Genomic DNA, 16,128 nt, shown 5'->3' with positions numbered 1-16,128 from the left:
TTTCCCTTTGTCTTTGAAAATAAAATTCAATTTTTCCACAGTAAACTAAAGGTAAAAGAATATGCTTCTTCCAAACCTGCCCTACAAATGTTACTTACAGATGTTCTCTTGACAGAGAAAAAGAATAGCACCCATCAAAACCAAAGGCAAATGTGAAGAACATCCTGGTAAAACAACGACAGAAGACTAAATTAGTTAACAACCCATTGCTAAAATGACAGAGCCAAATTACCACCCATTCATATTAACCCTGAATGTAAATGGCTTAAATCCCTCAATCAAGAGCCCAGGAGCGTGGCCTAGTGGCTAAAGTCCTTTCCTTGAACACGCCAGGATTCCATATGGGCGCCGGTTCTAATCCCGGCAGCTCCACTTTCCATCCAGCTCCCTGCTTGTGGCCTGGGAAAGCAGTTGAGGACAGTCCAAAGCCTTGGGACCCTGCACCCATGTGGGAGACCTGTGTGGGTAAGGGAAATCCCAGGGCCTATGGAATTGTACCACAAAATGATAATAATAATATAAATATATAAACAAACAAACAAATAAATACAAACAAATAAAGTGGAGCCCCCAGGAAATGAACTGATGCCCATAAGGGATGCTGGTGTCACAAGGCAGAGGATTAGATTGCTATACTACTGTACCAGCCCCTAATACTTCTTTTAAAAGTCCAGCTGACGTGGTGGCTTAATAAGCTTATCCTCCATCTGCTAGTGTCAGTTTCCCAATGGTCACAGGTTTATGTTCTGGTTTTTTCACTTCCCATCTAGCTCCCAGGTCTTGTAGCTTAGGAAAGAAGTGGAGGATGGCATAAAGCCTTGGAACCCTGAACCCATGTGAGAAACATGGAGGAAGATCCTGACTCCTAGCTTCAGATCGGCTCAGCACCAACAATTGTGGTCACCGGTCATCTGGGAAGTGAACCAGAGGATGGAAGATACTTGTGCGTGTGTGTTTGTGTGTGTGTGTGGTTCTCTTCTCTGTAAACCTGTCTTTCAAGGAAATAAACCTTTAAAATAAAGTCTGGGGAATGCACTAGGCGTTTGCTGCAGCTCAGCACTGCTTGAGCCACCTGTGTCCCCTATCAGAGTGCCTGGGTGAGTTCAGGCTTCTCCACTGCTGATCCAGCTTCTTACATATCCTGAGAGGTAACAAATCAGAGCTCAAGCAGTTGGGTCTGTGCCATCCTTGTAAGAGACCCAGACTGAGTTCCTGGTTCCTGACTTCAACCCAGCTCAGACCTGGATATTGCTGCCTTTTGGGGAGTGAACCATTGAATGGAAATGTGATCTCTATGTCTTTCTAATAATAATGATGATGATGATGATGATGTAGGTGAGGTGGTACAGTGGTTCAGCCACCACTTGGGATACCTGCATCCCAGATCAGAGGGCCTGGGATCGAGTCAGCCTCCTCTTCCAATCCGGCCACCTGCTAAAACCCGCTCTGGAAAGCAGCAGGTGATTGCCCAGGTGTTTGTGAGCCACCCATCTGTGTGAGAGACCTGGGTGGATCTCCTGACTCCTGACTTTGGCCATCCTCCATGGCTTTCCCAGGCCACAAGCAGGGAGCTGGATGGGAAGTGGAATATTAGGAACATGAACCAGCATTCATGTGGGATTTTGGTGCTTGCAGAGGGTAGAGGATTAGCTAACTGAGCCTTCACACCAGGTCCAAGATACTACTTTTTAAAAATAAGGATAAAAATAGTATTTCCCTCATAATGTTGTGATGAATAAAGCAACCAATTTGTGAGATGGGTGTTAGTCTGGAGGTTAAGACTCCACTTGGGATGTTTGCATCCGCTACTGGAGCACCTGGGTGTCAGTCCTGGCTTCTTTTCTGATTCCAACCTCCCGCTAATACATCCCGGGGAGATAGCAGGCGACGCCCTCAGATCTCAGGTGCCTGTCACTCGTGTGGTAGACCCAGTTGGGTTCCAGGTTCCTGTTTTTAGCCTGGCCTGTTACAGGTATTTGGGAAATGAACCAATGAATTGTAAATCCTTCTCTGTCTCTCTGGCTTTCAAATAAAAATGTAAACAAACATTTTTATTCCAAAAACTGTGCCACTGTTGTTATAAATTGTAGAAAAACTTTAAAAGCAGAAAAAGCAGGGGCTGGCACTATGATATAGGGGGTAAAGCCAGAGCTTGCTACACTAGTATCCCATATGGCTGCAAATTTGACTCCCAACTGCTCCACTTGTGATCCATATTCTTGCTAATAAGCCTGGGAAAGCAGCAGAAGATGGCCCAAGCAGTTGGGCCCCTGGACTCATGCAGAAGAAACAAAAGAAACTTCTTGCTCCTGGCATCAGATCAACACAGTTCCAGCCATTGTAGCCATTTGAGGAGTGAACCAATGGAAAAAAAAAATCTTTCTCTCTATCCTTCTCTCTATATATATCTTTCAGGTAGAGAAATGAATCTATAAGTCTTAAAAAAAAAAAAAAGAAGCAGTGATTATTTAGTGAACTGTAATATTAAGAAAAATGGACATTAATTGCTTTCTTTAATAGAAAATCTTAATGAGAATAGCTTGAAAGAATTTGCTGGTTTTTATCATGTTGTACATGGAACAAGCAACTTCTTTATGCTTTGGAAAATTGTCATATTCCTTTCTATCAGGTAATAACATTTTATTCTCTGTATTTTCAAGCTCATGAAGTCCTTTAACATGAAAGTGTTTACTGTTCTTGCTTCTTTTTGGACATCCTCATCCAATTTATAATGATATTTTGTTTATAAATATAGATAAATCAATGAAGTTCCTCTAGCTGCATATCCACAGTCCATTTCATAACGGTCAGTATGGTCAACATTTCACTTTAGCATTCTCATGTTTTCATTTTTTAAATAGCACTTTCATTTTGTTGGCCATTTCTTTTTTAACTGATCCTTGTTAAAATGTCACATGCTTTGAGCCTGGGGCAATGGCTCAGTGGCTAAATCCTCACCATGTATGTTCCAGGATCCCATAAAAGCACCAACTGGTTAATTTCCCAGCTGCTCTACGTCCCATCCAGCTCCCTGCTTGCGGCCTGGAAAAGGAGTAGAGGATGGCCCGAGGCCTTGAGACTGCACTTGCATGAGAGACCTGGAAGAGGTTCCTGGCTTCTAGCTTCAGATCAGCTCAGCTCCAGCCATTGCGGCCACTTAGGGAGTGAACCAGTAGATGGAAGATCATTCTCTCTCTCTGCTTCTCTGTAAATCTGCCTTTCCAGTAGAAACAAATAAATCTTTTTTTTTAAGTCACGTGTCTTTATCACCGAACAACAAGGAAGCAATACAATTGTATTCATTAGTGTGTGTGTATAAATGACCAACAGATTTTGAAGGAAGTGGCTCGATTTGATTACTACTACTCATGATGCAAATTCAAACTGACATTGGCAATTTTGACAGTATTCTCACTGTTGGTAGGAAGAAGAGTAGTTTTACTCCACTCTTTTTCTCACTAACATAAGCCATTCTGTTTATATTTACTTCTAAATTTGTTAAACAGGAAATTTAAAAATATTTAAATGTAACACAAGTCCAAAGCTTCCGCAGCCTCCGTAGGGCTCTGAGACCATAAAGCTTTCAGTGTGGTGTTCTCCCTCCACCCCCATTTCTTCCTGCCCAACTTTTTCTTACTCCCAATACACATATCACCTTCTAATAAACTAGAATTTTCTTTGTTTTGTGCTGTCTTCCCAGCTGGACTGTAAGGGCCATAAGCATTGGATCTTTTTGCTATTAACTAATATATCATACGAGCCTTAAACTCTTCTTGGTACTTGGTACATAATAGGCCCTCCATAAATAATTGCTAAATGAGTAAAGGAACTGGGACACCTAAACCATACTTTGTAATTTGAAAACAAATTGCTGTCTGCGTTTTTTTGTTTACAATAAAGTGCAAGGAAATAACAAAATGGATTAAGTCACTTATTTTAGTTTAGAATATGCATCCAGATCACGATTAAAAGCACCAACAGAGGCCGTTCTTGTGGTATAATGGGTTAAGCTGCCACCTGCATTGTTGACATGCCATACGGGCACCAGTTCAAGTCCTGGCTGCTCCACTTCTGATCTAGCTTAGCTCTGCCTTGTAAAAAAATAATAATAATAAAACTTAAAAAAAGAAAAAGAAAACAACAACAATGAAATTTCGTTATTTCTGAAAAAGAAATATTGTGGCCCTAGTTGGTAAAAATTATTCTCCAGATCTTTCTATTACATTCTGTAGCATTATTTGCTAACTTTTACTGTGAAACTTTTGGGCAAGAACTGGAGTTACAAACAAAAATAAGATGTAAGTATTTTTGAGATATGCAACTGGCTGCCAAAGCATTTTCTTCTTCTTTTTCTTTTTTTTTTTTTTTCATTTTTGTGTTTCACTTGACACTCTAAAAACAATAATTCCAACCCTTATGATCCTTACAGTTCAGCTGGGAAGGCAGGACAAATGATCCATTTCACTGATGAGTCCACAGCCAAAAGAAGTAGATGAATATTATATGTGGCCAACAAATCCCCAAAGAGAGTTCTCTAACAGACTGTGGGAAGAATATTTGTGTTTCAAGGCTCAACTTTTTTAAAAAATATTTTTAAGGCTCAACTTTTGAAAGATTTCTTTTGTCTCCCACAGTTTACAGAGTTTGTCTTTCTTAAAATAATCCCTTCCCTCACTACCCTCCCTCCCCCAGAGCCACACACACATCCCTTGGAGGAAAAAAATCACTGTGAGTAGGAAGCAAAATATTACAGTGTACAGTCTGCCTTTAATAAGCATTTACTCAGTACTTCCTGTGAACTTCATAAATAATAATAAATAATAAGGTCGAAGCTAGGCAAGAGGGATAATAACATGACTTAATGAGAGGAAAAGTTAAGAAGAACAGATGTTGTCAGCAAACTCGGCTCTCAGCCCAGTTTTCCCATCAACAAAGTGGGGGGCCAAAAGAAAATTTATTTTCAGTTCATTTCAATTCTACTCAGCACACACCAGGTCTTGGGCTAAGTCTTGTGGAGGAAGGAGCCAAAGCTAAACAAGATGAAGTGTTTACTCTCCAAGTATCTGTAATATGATACAGATGACATGGAAAGCAGAATGGCCATTTTATTTTATGGTGAGCGCCCAAGTGTAAGCTCTAGAAACAGGGGGAATCAGCAGGAAAGAAGGAACCAATAGGTTTCTCCTTTTTTTTTTTTTGCAAATAGAACTTAAATTTTTTTTTTCTTAAGATTTATTTTACTTGTATTGGAAAGGTAGATTTACAGAAAGAAGGAGAGACAAAGATCCTCCTTCGCTGGTTCACTCACAAAATGGCTACAATGACCAGAGCTGAGACTATGAAGGCAGGAGCCAGGAGTTCCTTCCAGGTCTCCCACAAAGGTTCAGGGTCCCCAGGCTTTGGACCATCCTCTACTGTTTTCCCAGGTCATAAGCAGAGAGCTGGATGTAAAATGGAGCAGTCAGGACACGAACAGGTGCCAATATGGGATGCCAGAGCTTGCGGGTGAAAGATTAACCAACGGAGCCATTGTATTGGCCCCAGAACTTGTTTTATTTCAGTAATTGGTCCATTGTCAACCCTGAGACCACAATGTAAGGACGGGAGAGGGAAAGCTTTATTTCCTAGTCTTTTCCTCATTGGACATGACCTTGACTGTTGGTGGTGTGAAGGCGCACTTCAGGTATTGGTGTCTTTGGTCTTAGATCCACTGGCCTCCGCCAGGAGCTTCTCACAGGCCTCATCTGCCTTCTGTGATCTGTGGTTGTTTCCTTTCTGTCTAAGGAATGTGTGTGTGTGCGGCTGGGGAGTGTCTATGTGTGTGGGGATGGATCCAAAGGCCAAGGAAATAGGGGAATAGTTTAAGAAGGGTAAATGCTCTAAACAGTGGAAGACATATGAAATTGTTCAAAAGTTGGCCATTGATTCACAAATATTCTTCCCAGTTATTCTTCCCAATATGTATCCCATGAGAAGTTGCTTGTTTTTGAATGGGTTTCCCTTCACGTTCAGGTAAGGGTTGTGATAGGCACAGTAGCTGATCTTCATAGGTCCGTGGTATCTTCTGAGCAGCTGGTGCAGAAGCCACAGCCTTCTGTTTCAGGTTAACAGGCATGGCGTTTGTGTATTGGTTGTACCCTTTTGATCACCCTCTCGCACAGGACAAGATGTTTTTCCAGCAGCAAGCCCAGGAATGCACAGTCGCAAGCTTGCAGGTGATGAGCACATTTTGGATCAGCTTCCAGATCTGCTGACAGAAACTGGCTTTGGGGATTCCACTATCTCACTGGGCTCCAGCCAGACCCTTTTGCCATGGGGAAGGATGCTGGAAGCATCCTCTTAGATGAAGTCTGCGTTCATTTAGACAAAGTCACAAGAGGTTTCAGTTCTTACTAAAATTGTATTAATTCTTTTATTTGTTTGAAAGGCACAGAGACAGACAGGAAACAATCATCTGTTGACATAATACATATAAACAAAAACCTTGCAATACTAAGGACTGGGGCAGGCCAAAGTGAGGACTGGCATTTAATTTGAGTCTCCTGTGTGGGTGCCAAAGACCCGACTACTTGAGCCATCATCTGCTGTCTCCCAGCATCTGCAACAGCAGGAAGTTGGAATATGGAATAGAATAGCCAGAACTCAAATCCAGGCATTCCAATATGAGATGTGGGCATCCCTATTGCATTTTAACCACTGTACCAAACGTCTGGTCACCAGAGGTCTTAGAGTATGCTCCATGGATGCCTAAGAATCAATAAAACTCTTTGAGAGCACCTGTCAGTAAATATTGGCCTTCAAGCATACATCATTTCAACATTCTGTGTTAGTACTCATATTTGTGTAACACTTCTACATATTCAAAAGTATAATAATGTTTTTCTTAGGAAAAGCTCTTATGTCATTATTTTAGGTTTCAATTTGAATTCTTTTTTTAAAAAGGTTTGTTAATTTAGTTTGAAGGTCTGGGTTGGAGAGAGAGAGAGAGAGAGAGAGGAAGAGAGAGAGAGAAGAGAGACATTATGTTTCCATCTGCTGGTTTACTCCCCAGATAGCTGTAATGACCTTGGGCCAGACTTGAGCCAGGAGCCAGGAGCATCATCCTGATCTCCCACACAGATGGGAGGAGCTTAAACACTTGGGCCCTATTCTGTTCCTTTCCCAGGGCATTAACAGTGAGCTAGTTCATAAATGGAGCAGCTGGGACACAAACTGGTATCCATATGGGATGCAGGCATAGCAGATACAGCTTTACCTTTCACAGCACAACAGTCTTGCCACTCCCCCATTTGAATTGTTTTTACATGGGACACTGTATTTACATGAAAAGACAACTGAGAAATTAGGGCCAACCATTCATCAAATAAACAAACTAAGCTAGTCACTCTAAGGAAATTCGCTTACAGTAATTTTTTTTGCAGTAATACTTGAGCTTTCAAGACAACATCAGAATTTTGGAAAACTTGTATCAGTCATCATAAACCCTACCAGCTTTTTAATTTTAAGAACATTTTCTGATGAGATTGGTGGAGCTGTGACTTTTAAAATGTTTGCATAATGAGTCAGTATTGGGAAGATCTACATAAGTGAGTGAAGCAATATTTCACAAATGATTAATACACAAAATTGCAAAACCATGATGGATAAAGAAAAAGAAACATTCAAAGCACAAGTACTGTAATGTGACACATTACAATATATTCACTGTTATAAACTCAAGTTTTACATTATAACTAACTTTTAATAAACTACCACTTAAAAAGGGCTGGCGCCATGACAAAGCAGATTAATTCTCTGCCTGCATTGTTGGCATCCCATATGGGCACCAGTTTATGTTCTGGCTGCTCTGCTTCCTATCCTGTTCATGGTTGATGGCCTGGAAAAGCAGCACATGATGGCTCTAAGTCTTGAGACCCTGCACCCACATGGGAGATCTTAGAAAAATGCTGGCTCCTAGCTTCAGATTAGCACAGACCTGGCCGTTAAGACCATTTGGGAAGTGGACCAGTGGATGGAAGATCTTTCTATGTCTCTTTCTCTCTGTAATTCTGCCTTTCAAATAAAACTAAGTAAATCTTTGAACTACCACTTACTGAGTTTTAGTATAGTAAAAGATTACCTATAATTATCTCAAAAGTCTATTAAAATCTTCTTGTCTTTTCTGGATGTATATCTGCATATGATCAGATTTTCACTATCTAAGTTATTATTTTAATTTTATTTTTTAATTATATAAATTTTATTTTTTATATTTTTTACATATTTGATTAGGGTGTAAAGAGTCAAAGCTTACAGGAAAGTGGGTAAAACCACTTTTGACATTCTTTTTTCTTTTCTGTATCTGAGGGGAGAGATAAAAGGAGAAGCCACATCCAGCGTGCCAACCATCCTAGGATCCCCAATGTGGGGCATACTCGAAGGGTCCTGCTCACATGGTTTTGATTGTTCAACAGATCTGTATTGTTGCCCATCTCACCATTCCAATCACACTGAAATCTCTCCAGAATCGACTGGCTTACATAGTCCACCTTAGAGTCTGCCCAGATTTTCACTGCCAACTCTAAGCTGGATAGTTACTCAATTTGTTCTGTCCACTGTCCTCTGTTGTGGTACCAGGTGTCCTCTGCAGACCCTGTTGGACTGCCATATCCTCCAAGTGCATCTGGATATGCTCTCCACTGTTCCATCTGAGCCACTGAGGAGGTTCAGTTTTGACACATGCATTTCACGGTCACACCCTGGAACCTGCAATTTCCTCCATGGAGTTCTGAGTTCTGGATCCCCTCCTTCAATAGTTCAGTTGAGGGGATTCCCAAAGAAACTTCATCTAAGGTGATCCCAGACATGATTCTTTTTTAAAAAAAATTTATTTATTTTATTGGAAAGGCAGATGTACAAAGAGGAGGAGAGACAGAGAGGAAGATCTTCCATCCAATGGTTCATTCCTCAAGTAGCCGCAACAGCCAGTGCTACACCAATCTGAAGCCAGGAGCCAGGAACCTCTTTCCAGGTCTCCCATGTGGGTGCAGGGTCCCAAGGCTTTGGGCCGTCCTCGACTGCTTTCTCAGGCCACGAGCAGAGAGCTGGATGAGAAGTGGAGCTGCCAGGACTAGAACCAGTGCCCACATGGGATCCCAAAGCATTCAAGGCGAGGACCTTAACCACTACATTATCGTGCCGGGGCCCAGACCTGATTCTTGAGTGTGCATGCCAACACAGGGTCCAGCACAGTCTGTCGCCTATGCGCACACTGTTAGTTGCAATTGCTGGGTCAGATGTCTGCAGTCTTGTCTCCTACGCAAACTAATGGGTGTTGCAGTCCAGCCCAATTCTGCTCACCACACACTTGATCCCCACGCAGACCAGTGGGAGCTGCAGCCTAGTCGGAGTGACCCACGATAACCCCCACCATGCCGCCTCCTTCCTTGGTTCCCGTGCTTGCCAATGTGTACAGCAGACTGGTTGGAGAAGCAGACTGATAGAAAAAAGGAGATACGGAGAGAAAAATCTTTCAACCAATGGTTTACTCTCCCAAGTGGCCACAATGGCCACAGCTCCATCGAAACCAGGAGTTCCTTCTAGGTCTCCCACATGGGTGCAGAGTTCCTAGGCCTTGGCCATCCTCTACTGCTTTTCCATGTCATAACTGGAAGCTGTATGGGAAGCAGAGTAGCTGGATCACAAACCAGTGCATGTATGGGATCCTGGCACTTTCAAGGCAAGCGTTTAGCCACTGAGCCATCGTACTGGCCCTTACCATCTAATTTAACCAAAAGACAATACCAATTTTACAGAAGATCCTAGCTAGTTTCCATTAAATCAGACATTAAAATTTTGCAAAAAGGTATACTGATACATCCTTTCATAAAATTTAGTTACAAAAATAGTTACATTTTGGGCCTGGCACCATGGACTAGCAGCTAAAATCCTCACCTTGAATGTACCAGGATCCCATATGGGTGCCAGTTCTAATCCCGGCAGCCCCGCTTCCCATCCAGCTCCCTGCTTGTGACCTGGGAAAGCAGTCGAGGACAGTCCAAAGCCTTGGGATCCTGCACCCGTGTGGGAGATGACCTGGAGAAAGCTCCTGGCTCCTGGCTTCGGATTGGCGCAGCACTGGTCATGGCGGTTACTTGGGAAGTGAATCATTGGACGGAAGATCTTCCTCTCTGTATATCTGACTTTGCAATAAAAATAAATAAATCTTTTTAAAAAGGAATTACATTTTAATTAAAATGTTGATGTTACCAAGCAACGGTTTTGTTTATAATTTTTATTTGAGAGAGAGAGAAAGAAAAACAGAGAGAGAACAGAACTCCCCTCCACTGGTTTACTCACCAAATGCGCCCAGCTGCAAACTCAATCCAGGTTTCCCACATAGATGGCGAGAAGCTGATGACCTGAGCCATCACTGCCGCCCCCCAGGGTCTGCATTATCAAAAAGCTAGACTCAGGAGTCAAATCCAGGAATCAAATCCAAGTACTCCAACGTGAGATGGAAAAGGTCTAAATAGGGTGGGTTAATCGCTACACCAAATGCCCATTTCTACTAATCATTGGTTAGATTATAGATGCCAGCACTGTGACAATGACAGGCAAAGACACTGGTATTCCATATTTCCATTGGTTGGAGATATGGTCTCCCCATTTCTGATCTGGCTCCCTGCCCTGGGGAAGCAACAAAGGGAGACCAGGAAGAAGTTCCAGGCTCCTGGCTTTAGCCTGGCCCAATCCTGACTGCTGCCAGCATTTGAGGGAAGGAACCCATGAACAGAAGTGCCATCTGTGTGTGTGTGTGTGTGTGTTTCAAATATACAAATAAACATTAATTAGAGAAAAATGTACGAAATGTGGCTCAGAAAAATTAAAGGCAGCTTTATTTATTTTTTTTTTTACTTTTTAAAAAAGATCTATTTTTTTTAAAGATTTATTTTTATTATTTTTTCATTGGAAAGGCGGATATACAGAGAGAGGAGAGACAGAGAGGAAGATCTTCCGTCCGATGATTCACTCCCCAAGTGAGCACAACGGGCCGATACTATGCCGATCCAAAGCCAGGAGCCTCTTCCGGGTCTCCCACGCGGGTGCAGGTTCCCAAAGCTTTGGGCCGTCCTCGACTGCTTTCCCAGGCCACAGGCAGGGAGCTGGAAGGGAAGCGGGGCTGCTGGGATTAGAACCGGCGCCCATATGGGATCCCGGGCGTGCAAGGTGAGGACCTTTAACCACTTGCGCCACCGCGCCGGGCCCAAAAAGATCTATTTTTATTGGAAAGTCAGAGATAGAGAGAAGAGGAGACACAGAGAGGAAGATCTGTCTGCTGCTTCACTCCCCCGAGAGTCTGCAATGGCTGGAACTGAGCCAATCCGAAGCCAGGAGCCAGGAGCCTCCTCCAGTACTCCCACATGGGTGCAGGGTCCCAAGACTTTGGGCCTTCCTCAACTGCTTTCTCAGGCTACAAGCAGGGAGCTGGATGGGAAATGGGGCCACTGGGATTAGAACCAGCTCCCGTATAGGATCCTTACACTTGCAAGGCAAGGACTTTAGTTGTCAGGCTACCATGTTGGGCCCTACATTTTATTTTTTTTTAAAGATTTATTTTTATTATTATTATTATTATTTTTTTTTTTTTTTATTGGAAAGGCGGATATACAGAGAGGAGAGACAGAGAGGAAGATCTTCCGTCCGATGATTCACTCCCTAAGTGAGCGCAACGGCCGATGCTATGTCAATCCGAAGCCAGGAGACTCTTCTGGGTCTCCCACGTGGGTGCAGGGTCCCAAAGCTTTCCCGGGCCACAGGCAGGGAGCTGGAAGGGAAGCGGGGCAGCTGGGATAGAACCGGCGCCCATATGGGATCCCGGGCGTGCAAGGCAAGGAGCTTAACCACTTGTGCCACCGCGCCGGGCCCCTAAATTTTATTTTTGATGATGTTTACATAGTTTACATTATTTCGGGTGGGAAAGGCCGAGGATTAGGGAAAAGTGGGTGAGACCATTGTTTCCAAATGTTCTTGTTTTTCTTTCTGTATCTGAGGGAAGGAAGGAGATAAAGGGAGAAGTCACACCCAGCCTCCAACCACTTCAGTATCCAGGGATGGGAAATGGCCACCCAATGTCATTGCAGGGTCCCCAATGTGGAGGCAGGCTCCGTGGTTCTGCTCAAGTAGTTTAGATAATTCTGAAATGCTGTCAATCTCGATGATCCGAGCATAAGGAAATCCTCCCAAGGTCCATTAGCTGACATAGTCCATCTTAGAGTCTCCATTTAACCAGATATTTGCTGTCAATACTTGTCTGGGGTAGTTGACCAATTTGTTCTGCCCTCCTTTCTCTGCTATGGTACCAGGTGTCCTCTGCAGGCACCAATGGGGTGCCATATCCTCCATGTGCATCTGGGCATGCCATTCATTGTTCCATCTAAGACACGCAGGAAACCCGGTTCTGACATATGCATTCCACGGTCAGACCACAGACCCTGCGATCCCCCCACATGATTGGAGTTCTGAGTCCAGCAGTTCAGTTGGAAGGTTTCCCAAAGAAACCTCAACTGAGACGATCCCAGACCTGATCCTTGTGTGTGCTTGCCAGTGTGTGGTCCAGCTCAGTCTGCCACCCAGATCTGCCTACAAATGCTGGTAGTTGAAATTGCTCCATCAATTCTGTCCCCATCTCAGGCAAATCAATGGATGCTGCAGCCCAGCCCAATCCTGTCTACCACACACTCAGCTTTCATGTACACCAACAGGAACTGCACCCTAGTTGGAGCAACCCCCAATAGTCCCCACTAGGCCCACCCCAAGTCCCGGTTCCTGTACTTGTCAGTATGTGCAGCAGACTGGTCCAGTCTGTCCTACATCCTACTCAGCATACACATCAACAGGTATTGAAGCCTAGCTCAACCCAACTGACCCCACTATCCAGCCCACACTCACTCTGGTGGGTGCTATCACCTGCCTAGCCAGTCCTGCTCCCAGCTCTGGTTCTCATGTTTACCCGTGGAAACTGCAGCCCATCAGAGAGCTGCCCATGGTTTCCCTACTAGGCCCACTTCCAGTTCCACATATTGCACTTTCCAGGTGGTTCTGCAGTCTAGCCTGACAGGGCGTGCCCCCATTCCTGACACTTGCCAGCTGATGCTGTGGCAAAGCCCAACAAGGCTGGGCTTACTCTGGCTCATGCATGCATCAGTGGGTATGGCCTGGCTCTCCCCCAACCCATTTCACACATAGACCAACAGGTGTTGTATCCCTGCCTGGTCTGGTCTGCCTCAGGTCCCAATTTTCATGCTCACCAGTTTTCATGCCCCCCCCTCCCCCGCTGCCTTCCTACCAGGTTCACAACCCCCCACCTCCAGGTCTCACGTTTGCTGGTAGGTGCTACAGCCTAGCCCAGCCCAACTAGCCCCAGCTCCAATCCTAATGTGAACTGGCTGGTGTTGCGGCTGGACCTTGTCTGTCCTGTACTCTGTCTTGGTTCTCAGATATGCAAGTGGGTGTTATGAACTGGCCCAGCCTGGCCTGCCCCCAGGACCTGACCCACATGTATGTCGGCAGGTACTGTAACCTGGCCTGGCCTGGCCTGGCCTGGCCTGGCCTGGGCTGCTCCCATTCTTGATTCTTCTCTGTTTACCTGCAGGGATTGTGTCCTGACAAAGGAATTCCCCAAGCTCCTCTATCAGGTCAAAAGGAAGCTTTCAAAGCTGAGGGAATCGCAGGAATCAGCAGGAGAATAAAGACCCTCGTTCCTGTTACCTACTGCAGTTTAACCAACCACCCAAAGCTTAGGGCTTAGACCAAGTATTTCCTATCATTTTTCACAATTGGAGAGGGTTCCAGACTGAGGTGTTTGCAGTCCCACACCAGCGGTTTCCCTCCCTGCTTTTCCACACAGCAGCCAGAGGGGTCCTCTAAAACCCTGCCACAGGATGCCCTTCCGCTCTCCTACGTCTGGCTGCTTCTCACTCGCTCTGCCGGCTCTGGCATCTGTGCTGGTCGGGGTTCACCTCTTTCACCTCCTTTTCCACCATTCACTGTGTCCATGGCCACAATGGCATCCCTACCGGTCTTTGACCTTGCACTCTCCTAGCTAGTTTGCCGAGCCGGCATGACCCAATACTCCCCACCTCTCTCAGCGCCGCCTTCTCAAGGAGGTCTTCTCCCCCACCCTCCCATCCCCGTACTATGACGGCTGGTCAGCTTAGGATGCCCTGGCCATCTCTGGTCTGCCAAGGTATCTGATGACTTATTTCATTGCTAGTCAAACCCACGGGGCTCTCTTCACGGAGTGATGCGGGAGGGGGGACAATCTCTGAGGGCAGAGACTGACTTGTTCCATCCGAGTTCCTGGCCATCGTGCGCGAAGAGGACAGAGCACAGCCGGCAAAGTCCCTCCCTTAGCAACGGGCGTGAGCTGCTTTCCGCCCGGCCCCGCCTCTTTTCCTTCCTTTCTGTTCGCCTTGGCAGTCCCTCATCTGTCGCTCGGCGCTCGTCTCTTCTCCTTGGGTCTACCTAGCGCGTCTCATCGAACTGCTCGGCTATCGCGCGCCTGCGCTCTGGGGCTGTCAGTTCGCGGCGGCGTGGGGAGCACTGGGAACGGTGGTGGCGCGTGGGGAGCTGAGGTAAAAGCTGCGGGTCGAGTCCTCGCGGGCCGCGCACGAACTGGCTGACCCGGGTGAGCAGCGCAGGGTGGGCGGGAGTCCCCGCTTCATCATGTGCGGGAAGCGGGCTCGTCGAGCCGAACCTAAGGGGCCGCGCGTGCGGGAATGGCGAGTCTCAAAAGTTGCCAGCCCAAGTCCCCTGCTAGACTCGCCGTGAAGCCCAGTGGCTGGGCTACATACCTGGAAGGCTGGAGGGGGTTTGGGGTCCTTGTGCAATAGTTCGGCCGAGTTTCGGGGCAGGGAGCTTCTGCAGTAGCCCCAGACCTGGGGGCCACACACGCCCTCAAGACCCCGATGGAACTCTGTCCGTTTTGGTCCTTCATTCATTTACTCAGGTGGCCCTGGCTGCTTGGAGTACAGCAAGGCCCTGCGCTCGGGCAGCATCCAGTGGGCTGGCCGACAGGTTACCGCGTGCCCTGTCTCCCGGTTACAGCTGGCGGAGGCAGTAGGTGCTGTGATGCAGAGCACAGGTGTCTGAGATGCCCCCCTCTGCACCCACAGCCACCAGCAAAGGCTGGGGTGCTGGCAAGTCGCCTGTCCTGGGTTCTCCCTGGGAATCAGTGACTTTTGAGAGACTCAGCCAGCAGCCTGGTTAGGTTGGTTGGCCCTGTGCTGCCTCCTGGACTGCCTTCTTCCTCCCACAGGTTCTGGGAGGAGCAGCCTAGCTTCTAGTGGCCCTACGCCCATGCTGGGGCTCAGCTCTTACGCAGAACTTGTGGGAGAGTCGCAGGTCCCCGTTTCGTGAACGCTAATGGGGTCCAAGACCATGGTGATGACAAACACACAGTTCCTTCCCTTCAAGAAATTCACGCTTATAGCCATTTAAGAAACACTGAAGAATGTCTAAACGAACAGCTAAACCTGTATGTGCAGTTAGCCTGGTAAGGCCAGCGATGGTAGAGGGGAAGCATTTCAAAAGAAGGCGTCATGTTTTTTAAAAAGATATATTTATTTTTATTGGAAATGCAGATTTACAGTGTAGGAGATAGAGAGATCTTCCATCCACTGGTTCGCTTCCTAAATGACTGTAACAGCCACAGCTGAGCCAGTCCGAAGCCAGGAGCCCAGAGCTTTTCCTGGGACTCCCAAAGCTTTGGGCCGGCTTTCACTACTTTCCAGGCCACGTGCAGGGAGCTGGAAGGGATAGAAGGGAAGTGGAGCAGCTAGAACATGAACTGCACCCATATGGGATGCCAGCACTTGCAGCGAATTAGCCTGTTCAACTACTATCCTGGCTCTAGAAGGAGTCATTTCTACCAGACGTGTGGGAAAGATTGGGAATGGTTTCTTAGGCAAGGTGATTCTTCAGTATCAAAAGTTTAGTCATTGATTACCAGGCACAGGGGGAAGAAAACCTAAGAAGCAAGAGCAGATTGTGAGAACAGCATTGGTGCAGCTGGCATAGGAGGCTTCCTGTGTCCAGACTCTGTCCAATAATACCAAACACTCATGGTGCTTGTCCTGGGTTAGACAC

At 45.9% G+C, this 16,128-nt stretch overlaps 1 protein-coding gene across 2 annotated transcripts in view; it reads left to right on the top strand.

The window, feature by feature from the left end:
- The first annotated feature begins 14,566 nt into the window (after positions 1-14,566).
- The window catches only part of EIF2B3 (eukaryotic translation initiation factor 2B subunit gamma), a 135,589-nt gene continuing 134,027 nt past the window's right edge, over positions 14,567-16,128 (top strand). Inside the window, exon 1 of one of the 2 annotated variants that reach the window (XM_040977732.1) lies at positions 14,567-14,615. The gene's annotated coding sequence lies outside the window, so the exon portion shown is untranslated. Of the gene's footprint in view, positions 14,669-16,128 lie in introns of both variants that reach the window. The other variant, XM_040977733.1, reaches the window with a different exon arrangement.

The sequence above is a fragment of the Ochotona curzoniae genome, unplaced genomic scaffold (genome assembly GCF_017591425.1).
Source record: "Ochotona curzoniae isolate NIBS_2020 unplaced genomic scaffold, NIBS_Ocur_1.0 contig_2855, whole genome shotgun sequence".
Taxonomy (NCBI): Eukaryota; Metazoa; Chordata; class Mammalia; order Lagomorpha; family Ochotonidae; genus Ochotona; species Ochotona curzoniae.
This window is presented reverse-complemented; position numbering and strand designations above follow the sequence as displayed.